The following is a 13640-nucleotide window of genomic DNA, read 5'->3' on the forward strand; positions in this document are numbered from 1 at the left end:
TTATCAAATTTTAATGCAGAGTCAAATATCATGCCGAGGTTTTTGACATGCGGTTTGACTAGGCAGGATAGACTTCCAAGACTGCCTGTTATCGATTTGATGGAGTCGGGGGGGCCGAATAGGATGACCTCAGACTTGCTCTCATTTAATTGGAGGAAGTTCTGTGCCATCCAACATTTTATGTCCTCAAGGCAGTGTAAGAGGCTGTTTAAATTTGACTGGTTGTTGGGTTTCAGGGGGAGGTAAAGCTGAGTGTCATCGGCATAGCAGTGGAAAGAAATGCCGTGCCTTTGAATGATTTGGCCAAGGGGGAACATGTATAGAGAGAAGAGAATGGGGCCTAGGATGGAGCCTTGTGGAACTCCGCAGGAGAGGCTAGCTGGAGCAGAGGAATAACTGCCTATGTTGATGGCGAAACTCCTATCTTTGAGGTACGAAGCGAACCAGCTCAGGGCAGTGCCATCAATGCCAACCGCGTACCGGAGACGGTCAATAAGGATGGTGTGGTCCACTGTATCGAACGCTGCGCTGAGGTCGAGAAGGAGCAGGATTGCACAGTCGCCGGTGTCGATGGCGAGAAGCAGGTCGTTGTGTACCTTCAACAAGGCAGACTCTGTGCTGTGGTGGGCTCTGAAACCTGACTGGAAACTTTCCAGGATGGTGTATTGGTGCAGGTAGGGCACTAATTGGTTTAGAATTGCCTTTTCAAGGACGTTTGACAGGAATGGCAGTTTGGAAATGGGTCTGTAGTTGCTAGGCAAGGTGGGGTCTATGTTAGGTTTTTTCAGTAGGGGCTGGACCACCGCGTGCTTGAAACTGGTTGGAACAGTGCCAGTGGCCAGAGAACTGTTGATAATAGAGAGGATGCTGGGACCGGCTATTGCAATGACATCCTTCAGAAGGGCAGTGGGGGCAGGATCAAGGGGGCAGGTTGCAGGTTTCATAGCGGAGACAAGCTTTGCAAGGGAGGATAGAGTGACGGGTTGGAAGCAGTCCAATTTAGATGAACAGACTAGTGAGACAGCTAGGTCACGGTTGGGAGGGGAAATGTTCATTCTAATGTTCTCAACTTTGTTGGTGAAAAATTTAGCGAATTCTTCGCACTTAGCAGGGGACCCAACTAAGCTGGTACTGGGGGTGGGACATATGACAGAGGTAATTGTTCTAAATAGGACCTTGGAGTTATGAGAGTTTTTGGAAATAAGGTCGGAGAAGTATTGTGCTCTAGCAGACTTTACTGCTTCCTGGTATTTGAGAAGATTGTTTCTCAGAATTTCGAAGGAAATTTGAAGCTTGTCACATTTCCACATCCTTTCTGATTTTCTGCACTCCCTTCTTAGGGCTTTGGTGGTGTCATTGAGCCACGGCCGACCTTTGGGCTTAGGCTTTTTCATTTTAAGGGGAACGATAAAATCCAGGATGGAAGAGCAAGTGATATTAAATAAAGAGGCGAGATCTTCAGTGCTGAGATGGGGGGGAGAGGCCTCAATAGTGCAGATGTTGGGGGCAGCTGTGAGAGCCTCGGAGAATTTACTGGCAGTCAATGAATTTATGTCGCGGGAGTAGCGAACAGGGAGATGAGATTTTGCGGGAGATAAAGGCAGATATGCGTCAAAAATGATAGCGCTGTGGTCCGATAGACAGGCTTCAGTAGTTTCAATGTTGTTGATTGGGAATCCGGACGATCACACTAGGTCGAGAGTATGGCCTAACTTGTGAGTGGGTCCCGTGGTGTGAAGAGTCAGATTGAAGGACTCAACCAGGTGCATAAATTCACTCACAAGAGGCTTAGTGGGACAGTAAACATGAATATTAAAGTCACCAAGAATCATGATCCGGTCAAATTTGGGCAAAATGCTAGAAATCAGATCAGCAAATTGGGTGATGAAGTCCTTATGCATTTTTGGTGGGCGATACACAAGAACAATTAAGAGGGGATAGGCTAGGCCTACTTTAATTAGTTGCACCTCAAAACTGGAGAAATGATCAGCGTTCAGGAGGCGGCAGTTGAAATGTTTCTTAAACACAGTGGCTAAGCCCCCACCGCGTCCGGAGAGCCTAGGCGAGGTGAAGAAGTTACAGTCATCAGGACAAAGTTCCACGAGTGGAGCAAGCTCACCAGGGTTAAGCCAGGATTCTGTGAGCAGTAAGAAGTCCAATCCACGGGTGGTGAAGAAGTCGTTGAGGATGAAGGTCTTGTTCTGTAGGGATCTTGCATTGATCAGGGCCACTTTAGCAGGGACAGCAGGGACAGCAGGTGAGCTTCGGTCTGGTAGCGGCTCCCACGCCAGCGGGCGGAGGTTCAGGGAGACCACGCCGCTGCGCTTCACAGATGGCCTTGCTGGGAGCTCACGGGCCGGCAGTCCAGGGATTGGGATGATCGGTCGAAGAGCGGCATACCTGAGCTCGAGGGAGCGCCGTTGGATGGAGCAGTAAGGTCGACCAGGTCCAACTTCGCAGCGCTGGGCGAGGTAGGCCGCTGTTGGATGAGCGCGGGCGAGGTTTTTTAAATTTTCAAATGTTCCCGCGCGTTTACCCCACTCCTAGCGCGGTGCGTGCGGCGGTGGATGTAAGGCTGGGCCCGCACATCTACCGGGAGTTGATCGAGGAGCGATCGCTGGAAGAAACTTTGTCCGGGACCTGGACTGAAGAAGTCGACGACGGAGGGTCGGATCAACAGGAGGGTTCGGCGGTCGTAAACCAAAGTGGCTCGAAGAACACTACGATCTCCAGGTGAGCGACGACAGGCAGCCAAACACAACGGCGTGGCCATCTTGAGAAGACATGTTGAGAAGACAAGTGATGTTGCAAAACAACTTCTGGTCACGCCAGTAATTATCTTATAGGTACAGACACAGACAGAATACACAAGGTAACAAATACATAAATTTTCCATCATTTTCCTCCTGTTTATTCAAATTTACTGAATTATAATCTAAAACAAATTTATATCCTTCGAGTTGAAGTCCCCAAGTTTCTTCACGGAACCACATGTTCTCTTGACTTTCTGTAGTTCGATCATTCGTGAGGATTCAATCAGTCAGGAATGTTTCTCTCAAGTCAATTTCATTGCATTGTCTCTCTTCTGCTTTGGTTGGTATTAGTCCGTATAACATAGTCATTTTCTTCGTGAGGGCCGTTTCAATCAGCCGCTGGGCGAGTCCTCTCACACAGGGGATGATACAGCAGCCCAGGCAGACCAGTACCTCTGCAATGACTATGAGAGCGGTTAGTGCAGAAATAACAAAATTTTCCATTTCCCGAACCATGAGTCCAGGAACCCTGTCCAGGAGGTGTCAACTCCCAAATTCTCAGCCAATTCCTCTGCCAGTGAGGTGAGTCCAGCCAGGGCCCTGGAGACCGACCCACCAGGTGCGGTATTATTGGGAATAAAGGTGCAACAAGATGATCCGAACATTACACATACTCCTCCCTTGTCTGCTAGTAGCATGTCCAAGGCCATTCTATTCTGCCAGGCCATTAGACTGGTCCGATCTAGTTGTTCGGCTAACCCTTTCACAGCATCTCTTGTATAATTGATAAATCGCTGCTGATTATAATACAAGTAATTTATCCAATCTACATTTTTATTAATGGTTGACCACCAGAAGATGACAGACTCAAATCCTGCAGCTATCTGATTGCGTGCCTTAAATTCATCTGGAACCCCTCTGGGCACTCCAATTTCATCTATGTATATGTGTGTATCAAAAGAACCCTTAGCAAGTTCCCTTTTCACTCTATTCCCTGTCTCGGATTTCTCCTTCACATTTTTCAATGTTACGAGAGTAAATGGCATCATCAGCTGTATCAACGCACAGGTCCCTTTCCAGTTCTTAGGTAGCTTTGCCCTCAATATTCTCCCTCCACGGTACCACCAAACATCTGCCCTCCCGACCTCGTGTTCAACTAGAGCAGTTGCGTTCAACCCTGGCAAGGGACTAGATGATAGTGCAGGGGTGGGAATGGAGACGTTTACTATAATCTCACATAACTCCAGTCTTCCCAGTTCCTTACCTCCAAGATCCCATCTAGCGAAACAATTACATTTTCCGCCGGTTGGTACAGTGAATGGAGGTGGGATCCTGTCCTTAACTACGGGGGGGAATAGAAAATGCAAAGCTGTGCAATTCTTATTCTGTGGCTTGCGTTTACTAAAGTACAATGATAACATGCATTTGACTCCGCCTGGTGAGTTGGTAAAATTTAACGGGAAGGGTGTTGGAATAAGTTGTGGTTTTGCGGATGCACAAGCATAACAATCCGTCCTGTTTAAGGACATAACTGTGTAACGCATCCATTCCAGCCATGCATTATCATCCGTATATCCGGTCTCAATTTCCACTCTTCTGGAGGTCTGCTACAGGGATGACCTTAATTATTTGTTCTCCTGTCTTTGGTGGTGCCTCAGTTTCCTTATCTACCTGGGGCCTTACTGTTACTTTAGTGTCTGCTGGTTCGACTACTCTCACTTCCAACTGGCTACAGGGATCCTTCCAACTAACTTCGACACACACGTGATACCACCCTTCATCTTTCTTCTGGATGTTCCTCACGGTTATATACGTTTTCCAAGTAGGGTGTGTATTTCCCCATCTTCCCCGGTTACTCCAGCCAGGATTCGTATGGGTGTAGGACTTTCTTATTAACGACCATCGCTGGTATTGCGCGATTGCGGTCTCTTTGTGGCCTGAGGCCTCAGAGTGCTGGAAAACATAATGCCATTTCGAGCAGGGTGCTAGGCAGACATACACCCCATCCGTTACGTATGCTTTGTCCTTGCAACTGTCAGTTTTATACTGACATGGGTCGATTTCAAAAAGTGCTAGTACTTCCTTGGGTCAGGTATATTGTATACTTCGCATATGCTGTGGTGATTAATGCAAATCCACTCAGAATAATCAGCCCCCACTTGATGGTTTGGGAGATGTAGCTTTCCGATCGTTACTGGACCTATACAGGCCGTCAGCCGTCATCGGTCCCCCTTTCTCCTACTCTGAAGTTGGGATTTTTATTCTTTTGCAGTGTGTGATATGTACCCACGTTGGCCTTTCGGCAATTCTTACCACAGTGGGAGTAGTAAGTAGTACTTGATACGGACCTTCCCACCGAGGGCTTGACCACCTTTTTCTTTTGATAATTTTTACGAACACCCAGTCTCCATCCGGGCTTTAATTCCTCCACGAGATTCCCTTCCGTTTGGTCAAGACCTGTTAAACCTTTCATCACATGAGATTTGTTTATTAGCATTTTCTTCATGTACTGTGCTAGGGTACTATCTTCACTTACTGTCTCAGAAGACTTTTGTAGAACGGGGTATTGGAATGGTTTATCATACAATATTTCGTAAGGGGACATTCCCCTCGTACTTGGCAGCATTCTCGTGTTTAATAAGACTAATGGGAGGCAATCTATCCAGGAGGATCCCGTTTCCGCCATTGTCTTCCTTAATTTGCTTTTAATAGTTCCATTAGTCCTTTCTACTAACCCTGCAGACTGTGGGTGGTAAGAGCAGTGATGTTTTAATTGTATTTTTATGGTCGCCGTGAGCTTCTCTATTACCTCGTTGACAAAATGGCTCCCATTGTCACTATATATTCTCTCTGGTATCCCGAACCTTGGTATGATGTCCCTGAGGAGAGCTTTTGCCACTGTCAACGCGTCCGCATTGGCAGAGGGAAAAACTTCAACCCATCGGGAAAATACATCAATAATCACTAAACAATATTTCTTCCCTTGCGAGGGGGGGGTTAATTCAATAAAGTCCATATTTAAATTTTGAAATGGGTACCTTGGTTGTGGGTACTTCCCTTGTTGTTTCTTTATGTTTCCTTGTGGATTGTATCTGGTACATACCTCGCACGTTTCGCAGTACTTCTTTGCATAACTCGTGAACCCTTAGGTTTTGAACACCTTCTCGACTAATTGCACCATTCCTCCTGTTGAGACATGGGTTACCCCATGGCTCGTAACACAGGCAAATCGGAATAGGGACTTTGGCAATATCAAGCGTCCATCTTTATATCTCCACAGTCCATCCTCCTGTTTTTCCACTTCATCCATTTTCCATTTGTATTTTTCCGTTGGGGGTGCGGCCTTTTGCATGTTTTGCAACACCTCGTGGTCCACTTCTTGTATCTCCAGTCCGAATTCTTTATGGTCTGGTGGTCGCTGGGAGGTAACCATTCCTCGATTCCTCCATTGTGCGGCGAAGACGTGTACCGTGGAGAAAGCGTAGGCACTGTCTGTGTAGATGTTGACCCTCTTTCCCTCTGCTAGTCTGCAGGCTTTTATAAGTGCAACTAATTCTGCAGCTTGTGCAGAGACCAGTACCTGTTCCTCACAACACACATTAGATATTGGTTCTTGGAACTTAAATGGTTTCGTCAAGAACTCCACGTTAGTATGTCCGGTGGCGGACTTTACTGTTATTGAATTCTTGAAGTATAGTGTTCCCGGGGGCTCTTTGTCTTTTATTATGACAGTTTTACATGCCCCGCTATCGCATAAGAATGTCATCCTTTTCCCATTCACTATTAAACTTATCATAGGCTTTAGGTAGTCTTGTAAGACATAGAAGACTGTTTCTAGATCCAATATTTGCAGAGGCTCCTTGTCGGCTGGGGGAGTGGGAGTATCTCTGTTATATTTGTCCCTCTCTTCAGCCTCGGTCAGTCAGGATCGGTCATAGCTTCGGGACCTTGGACCCTCCTCGCCTTCTTTTGGTGGAGTATGCTTAGCCTGGGGACAATCTCGAGCCCAATGGTCGAGTTTTCCGCAGACAAAACATCCCTCCCTCCTTGGGGACCTACTCCCTCTACCTCTGCCTCTCTGCCCTCCCCGCCCCTGATCTTCTTGTTTTACCCGGTAGAATACAGAGACGGTATTTTCGCTTATTTCCTCAGCATCGGCCAGATAAACGTTCTTTACAATCTTTTTCTGTTTGGTGTTTTCCCCTCCGCATGTACTGCCCAATCTTTTACATCATTGAATGCCTTTGTTTTCCATCCCACCATGTACTTTTTTATATATGAACTAATCTCTGGTCTTAGTCCGTTTAACAGTTCGATTTTTAACTGTTGGGCGAACGGTCCATCGTCCACCCACGGGATCGGTACTTCTTGTCCACTATTTACCTCAAAGACAACCCTAAGTCTGGAGAAATAGTGTAGCACAGGCTCGTCTTTATTTTGTGTACATTCCCTAATTTTATTGTAATCGACTCCTCTCTGGAAGTGTGCTCTTATTTGATTTTCAATAGCTACTCGTCGGTTATGATAATCATTCTGACCTGGTGCCCACTGAAGGGGTGCTCCATTTACAATAGCATTCCAATCTCCTTCAATGAAACACCAATCACACCCAATAAGACTTCGCAACGCTTGTTCATATTCTACAGTATTTAAACGATAACTTACAACCAGGTTTCCAAAGTCCCTCTGCCACTTCACAAAATTATCTCTAGGATGTGGAATGCCCTCCAGTGCCTTTTTATTACCCTCCATATTCCATGGCCTGTACACGTACAATGGCCCCACTGCGCCGGCATCTGGATTAGGCATTGCAATCATAGGATACGTTTCGGCTCCGCTTGGTCTTATTGACCGTGGAGATTTAGGCTCAAATATAGGACCTGAATAAAAATTATAAACGGTACCTGAGCAAGTGGTTTTCGGACTTTGCAAACCTGGGTGCAGCTGGCCGCTTTCCTTAATGGTTGGTTTTTGTTCCAGTACGGGGGTTGGAGTCCTTGTTGAGTTTGGTCCAACGGTTTCTTTGGCTGTCGCCGGTGGCAAGGCCACTCCCTTTTTCTCCGGTGTGTACGGAGGGGGGGGCACTCGCCATACCCGGTGATCGGTGGAAGACCTCGTTGTCCCCCGTCTGGAGGAATGCGTTTGTCGATGGTTTGTTTTTGGTAGGTTGTTCCTTCTCTTTTTCCTTTTCGTCTCTTCGCGATCTGGCTTCCTGAAGCCACAGACGTGCTTCATGGTAGCCCAACTTGTCCTTATCCTTCATGGTAGCCCAACTTGTCCTTATCCTTCATGGTAGCCCAACTTGTCCTTATCCTTCATGGTAGCCCAACTTGTCCTTATCCTTCATGGTAGCCCAACTTGTCCTTATCCTTCATGGTAGCCCAGCTTGTCCTTATCCTTCATGGTAGCCCAACTTGTCCTTATCCTTCATGGTAGCCCAACTTGTCCTTATCCTTCATGGTAGCCCAACTTGTCCTTATCCTTCATGGTAGCCCAACTTGTCCTTGTCCTTCATGGTAGCCCAACTTGTCCTTATCCTTCATGGTAGCCCAACTTGTCTTTATCCTTCATGGTAGCCCAGCTTGTCCTTATCCTTCATGGTAGCCCAACTTGTCCTTATCCTTCATGGTAGCCCAACTTGTCCTTATCCTTCATGGTAGCCCAACTTGTCCTTATCCTTCATGGTAGCCCAACTTGTCCTTGTCCTTCATGGTAGCCCAGCTTGTCCTTATCCTTCATGGTAGCCCAGCTTGTCCTTATCCTTCATGGTAGCCCAGCTTGTCCTTATCCTTCTTTCTTTTTGTTGCATCTTTGGCAATAGCAGACATTAATTTACAACAATCATCAACAAGTAACTTACCACTAAAATCATACCTTTTTTTCCCCCACATGTTTAAGTACTTACAATTACGCTTACTTTGTATAAACATACATTTCTCATCACCTTCATAACCTTTTGAGTTTGTCGAGCCCATTCTGATTCCCCTCTCGAGACTTATGACTATACTTTTTCCCTGTCAAGTCCAACTTGACACCGAAGTCCCAGACTTCTTACCTTTGGCGACCCCGTCGCCTGAGTAGTCCAACTACTCTTCTCAATTGTCCCCGACAATTCTGTCCGTCGTCCCCGGTCTCCGAGGAAGGTAACAAAATACAACTCGGCAAAGTCAAAATTACTTAGCTGGGGCCCCACTATCTACGGAACGTTCAGTCCCACCTCCGGCGTGTCGGTTGGGCCCCGTCACTCTGCCCCGGCGTCCGTAAGGAACCTTAAAATGAGCACTCTTGGTTCCCCTGGAAACCGGCAACAGAGGTATTGGGGCCCCACGTTGGGCGCCAATTATGTTAGAAATTTTCCAACAAATGACTATTACAAAAACTGAGGTACAACTGAACAAACTTTATTGAGAGAGAGAGAGAGTCATACAGAGCACAGGAGTCTGTACAAGTTCCTCCCCTCCCCCCCCCCCCCCCTGTGCTAATGCTGCAACACACCTCTTTTATACATTAATTGAAAACCAAAAAGCGTCGAGACAATGGCAACTGATAAGTCTCTAGGGGTAAAAGGAATCAACAGATAGCTGACTGAGACCTGTTAATTACTTGTGCCTTAGGCAGTTTTGGTAAGCGATGTTACAAAACAACTTCTGGTCGCGCCAGTAATTATCTTATAGGTACAGACACAGACAAAATACACAAGGTAACAAATACATAAATTTTCCATCAATCCACAACCCAACAAAAATGTATTTGGTGATGACATGGAATCGCAGATGCTGGTTTACTAAAGAAAGACACAAATTGCTGGAGTAACTCAGCGGGTCAGTATCTCTGAATGAACATGGATTGGTGATGTTTCGGGTTGGTACCCTTCTTCAGTTTGATTTTGGGCAGACAGGTGGAGTGGGAAAGAAAGCTGGAAGAGGGAAGGGGCAGGACAGTGCATGGCCGGTAATAGGTGAACACAGGTGAGGGGATATTTCAACAGGCAGAATGGTGGACAAAGGTTGGAGATTTAAAAAAAACATGTGTGGGCCAAATGGATAAAGAGTAGCAAACTGTAGTGAAATTGAAGGAAAATCTATTTGGCTTGGATCAGCAAATAGTTACAATAAATTTGCAGTAAATACAGTAGAAACTTGGTATCGCTTATACTTTATGTTGTCAATTTTTGGAGGATTTTTTCTTTAACTTCACTGAAGGCAATTGTTGGGCTTCTCTTGTCAACTCAAGGAGTAACAAGGTATCATATCAGGTGCCTGGGTTGTGCGAGGAAAGCACTTTCAGCTCAAGACAAGTACCAGTGTGCACATTTGTTCCTTTATTTTAATAAACTGACCCAAACTCAAGACATAAATTAGGAAATAAAATAAAATATTTTGTCACGTTTACTAGAATCATTGAGTTATAAACTCAACACAGAATATCCCCTACTGTTGACCACATCATTGAGGACCTTTATGTCCATCTACTTTGATTCCATTTGCCCACATTCATAGGTTATGAAGTATATCTTCAAAATAAACCAAGTACCTCTTATAGGCTAAATTCAACTGTTTCCAAAAATAGATTCAAGGAACACAATGCAAAACTAACCCTTGCCAGTCATTGCATTGCATTGCATTGCAGACAGCAATGCTAACTTCATACTATGAGAACTATATTACAGCTGATTGAAACTACACCATGAGCCATTATATGAAATGGAAAGTTTCAGGTAAAAATCATCTTCACTACTTCAAACTAACAAACCTCTTAAATGTGGGACACAGTTAAAACTAGAGTTGTTGTTCTGAAGTGAGGACGAGTTGGGAAAGTCAGTATGTAATCTCAATACTAATCTCAAAAAATTTCAGACACAAACATTGCCAGAGGAGGTGCACAGGAGAGATTAGTTCCTGGATCTGCAAGGGTCCAATAGGCCATTCAGTCATTTGGTCAGAAGATAGCGCAGCAGATAGGCATGAAGATCATTACCTGCAGTCATGTTTTGAAGACACAAACTGCAAAAGATTCAATGAATTCTAGTAAATACAAAGTCATACCCAAAGTCTCCATAGCCTCAGACATAATCCACACATCAACCGATGACGACCATCAATGATATCTTATTTCTATCATGCATAGATTCAACCCACACCTACATTATAGACTGTACACCCAGATAAATTATATAATCGGCAGATCTCAGCACCCAAAGAAATTGTGTGACATTCATTGGCACACTGTGCCCTCTGTGACAGTAAGACTGAATTGGAGTAAACCACTCTGAATATTCTGCCCAGATGAGACCCAACTGGCTATCGGAATGGCTGCGGCTTATGGCCGAGCTGAAACCATAAAAGATAACAAAATCCTCATATCTAAACTTCCATTTCATATTCTCCCTCTATCTCAATCCACTTACAAGCAGCAGATAATTCTAATCACCCATGTATTTCCACTACCACCCCTTGGACACAACCTTATCTTGATACTGAACATTATGATATGAAGCGGTATGTACATTGATTTCTCTAATTTCAAATATCCCTTTCATTCCCTCCCTACCCTATTTATCCTACTAGTTCCTCTGTTTGCATCCTTGTATCCCCTTGTTATCACCATCCAACAATGGGCCATCATGGGCTCCACCCTTCCTTGGTCATCTGTTGCCAGTCCTGCTTTGTTCTGATCTTTTCTTACCTCCAGTTCCCTCTTCTCTACTTTCAGTCTGAAGAAGGGTCCTGACCCAAAACGTCATCCATCCTTTTTCTCTTGGGATGCTGCCAGACCCTTTGAGTTACCCCAGCACTTTGTGTCCATCTTATCTTGATACCTTTTGATTTCAAATATCCAAGACAGGCAGTCTTTTCCAGGCAGAAGAAGAACAACTCAAGACAGCAAGACAAGAGTGTTGATTTGTCATTTACATTGCTCATAAACCTGAACAATGCAAGTCTTACTTGTTGCAGCTTTACAAACTCATGAGACACAACAACAACTAATAAATATTCAATAAATTATCAGTTCTTTGAAGTAAACCAGACAACGTGAAAAAACAAAGTATGTAGAGCAACCATAGTAGTGAAAACTCCATAGTGGTTTGGTGCCAAGGTAGGATTGCAGTCAGGGTTGTGCAGGTGAGCTCAAGGAACTAGAAACAAGGAATTGCAGATACTGGTTTACAAGAACAGAGACGAACCGCTGGGTTACTCCAGCACTTTATGTCTTTTTTTGGTTCAAGAACTTGATGGCTGATCAGAAGAAACTGTTCTTGAACCTGGAGATAACTCCTGAACCTTCTTCCCGATGAAGAGCAGCTCTTTGGCTACTAGAGGGGTGCAGTTGAGGAGGACCATGGTAATGACTTTCTCGGTGACAGACTGCAGGGGGCCTCTCTGCAATTACCACAATCAGACTTGTTTCATTTCTTGAAGAAGGTATCTTTACAGTATCTCCAAAGTTTTCTGGCATTCCTTCGTCCTCCCAGGTGTGGTTGATGAACCCTTGCATTTGAGACTGAAGCCACTCACGAGTGAGTTTCAGAACTTCATTACTTTCAGCTTGTTGTATTTTAAGTAGAAGTCTTCCTTGGCTTTTTGTGAAGCTTCCAAGGTTGTGGCATGGGTGCTGATGACTGTAGTATATTAATTCTGTATTACATTGAACCAAATGATCATGAGACCTTTCTTGCTGGGGTTGGGGGGATTGAGGGGGGGGGGGGGGAGGGAGGAGGTTGCTGAGGCACTGGACTAGATCATTCTTGGTTGAAAGACCCATCTCATAAAGTTGGTGTTCCCTTTCTTGCTTGAACTTACAGAACACAGCAAACCCGCCACCATGTTCTTTGAGGTGGCCATTTCCTGCTCACCGCGACTCTCTGGGGACATTGATGTAAATGGCAAGCATCTTTGGTTCTCATGCCACGATAGTGAAGCAATGGTCATGAGCTGTGGGTCTGACCTGCTTGCACCATCGTGAAGCCAGCAATCCGAGCAAAACATCTTGCTTCTGGTCCCTAAATAGGAAATTAAACATGGTCAATTTTCTTTGAACAGCAATGCAAAAAGTTGTTCCTGAAGTAACTGTATTGCATGCTTCAATTATGTTCAGAAGCACCCTAGCAGGGGCCAGATGCATTAAAGTTCATAGCCATGGCCACATTGATGATTGCTTGCAGTGTTGTCCTTGACTTGGCCTGAGGTTGCATTTGGAGTGTCAGCACCCATATTGCGGGTCAATGTCTCGCTGAGGTTCAGGTAGGAGAACTATTTCTAGATATGTTCTCTTTCTGTATGCTATTCTTCAAATCCTCCTCCACCTTCTTGCTGTAGTTTATTCTTTTTTCCGGCTTTTATACCCATGCTCCCTTTGAATATCTTCTGTCCATTGTTCCTATTGATATCATGCATCAAAAGATATGCCTAATGATACTTCCCTGTCGGGGAACAAATGGACAAGCAGTTTGAGCAGAAGCCTTGAAATTACCAATAGATTATTCACCTATGCAATTTGAAATAATTATGAAAAGCAGTGAACACTGGTAGAATTGTATAGGCAACTAGAAGAGCAGTGAATCTAGTGATGATACGTCCTCCAGGGTGGACAGGACTGGGAGATGTTTTTATCTTTCTCCTGAATGTATTTTCAACTGCGTAAAATTAAACCAAGTCACTCGCTGGAACTTTCTTCAACAACCCTAAACAGTGAGAGTTTTGTGTTCCAGTGAGTCTGCTTTGCCACTGTTGCGATAATTCAATATGCCCTCATTAATGCGGCATCTGGTTTGACCAGTCCCACAAATGTGAATGCACAAACAAGAACCACTTTGTAGTTCCAAAGACCCTGAAAACATGAGCGGTAACAATCCCTACTTCTCGAGGATTATGTCTCTGGCCTTCTCAT

Source organism: Rhinoraja longicauda, chromosome 10 (assembly GCF_053455715.1).
Source record: "Rhinoraja longicauda isolate Sanriku21f chromosome 10, sRhiLon1.1, whole genome shotgun sequence".
NCBI classification, from domain to species: Eukaryota; Metazoa; Chordata; class Chondrichthyes; order Rajiformes; family Arhynchobatidae; genus Rhinoraja; species Rhinoraja longicauda.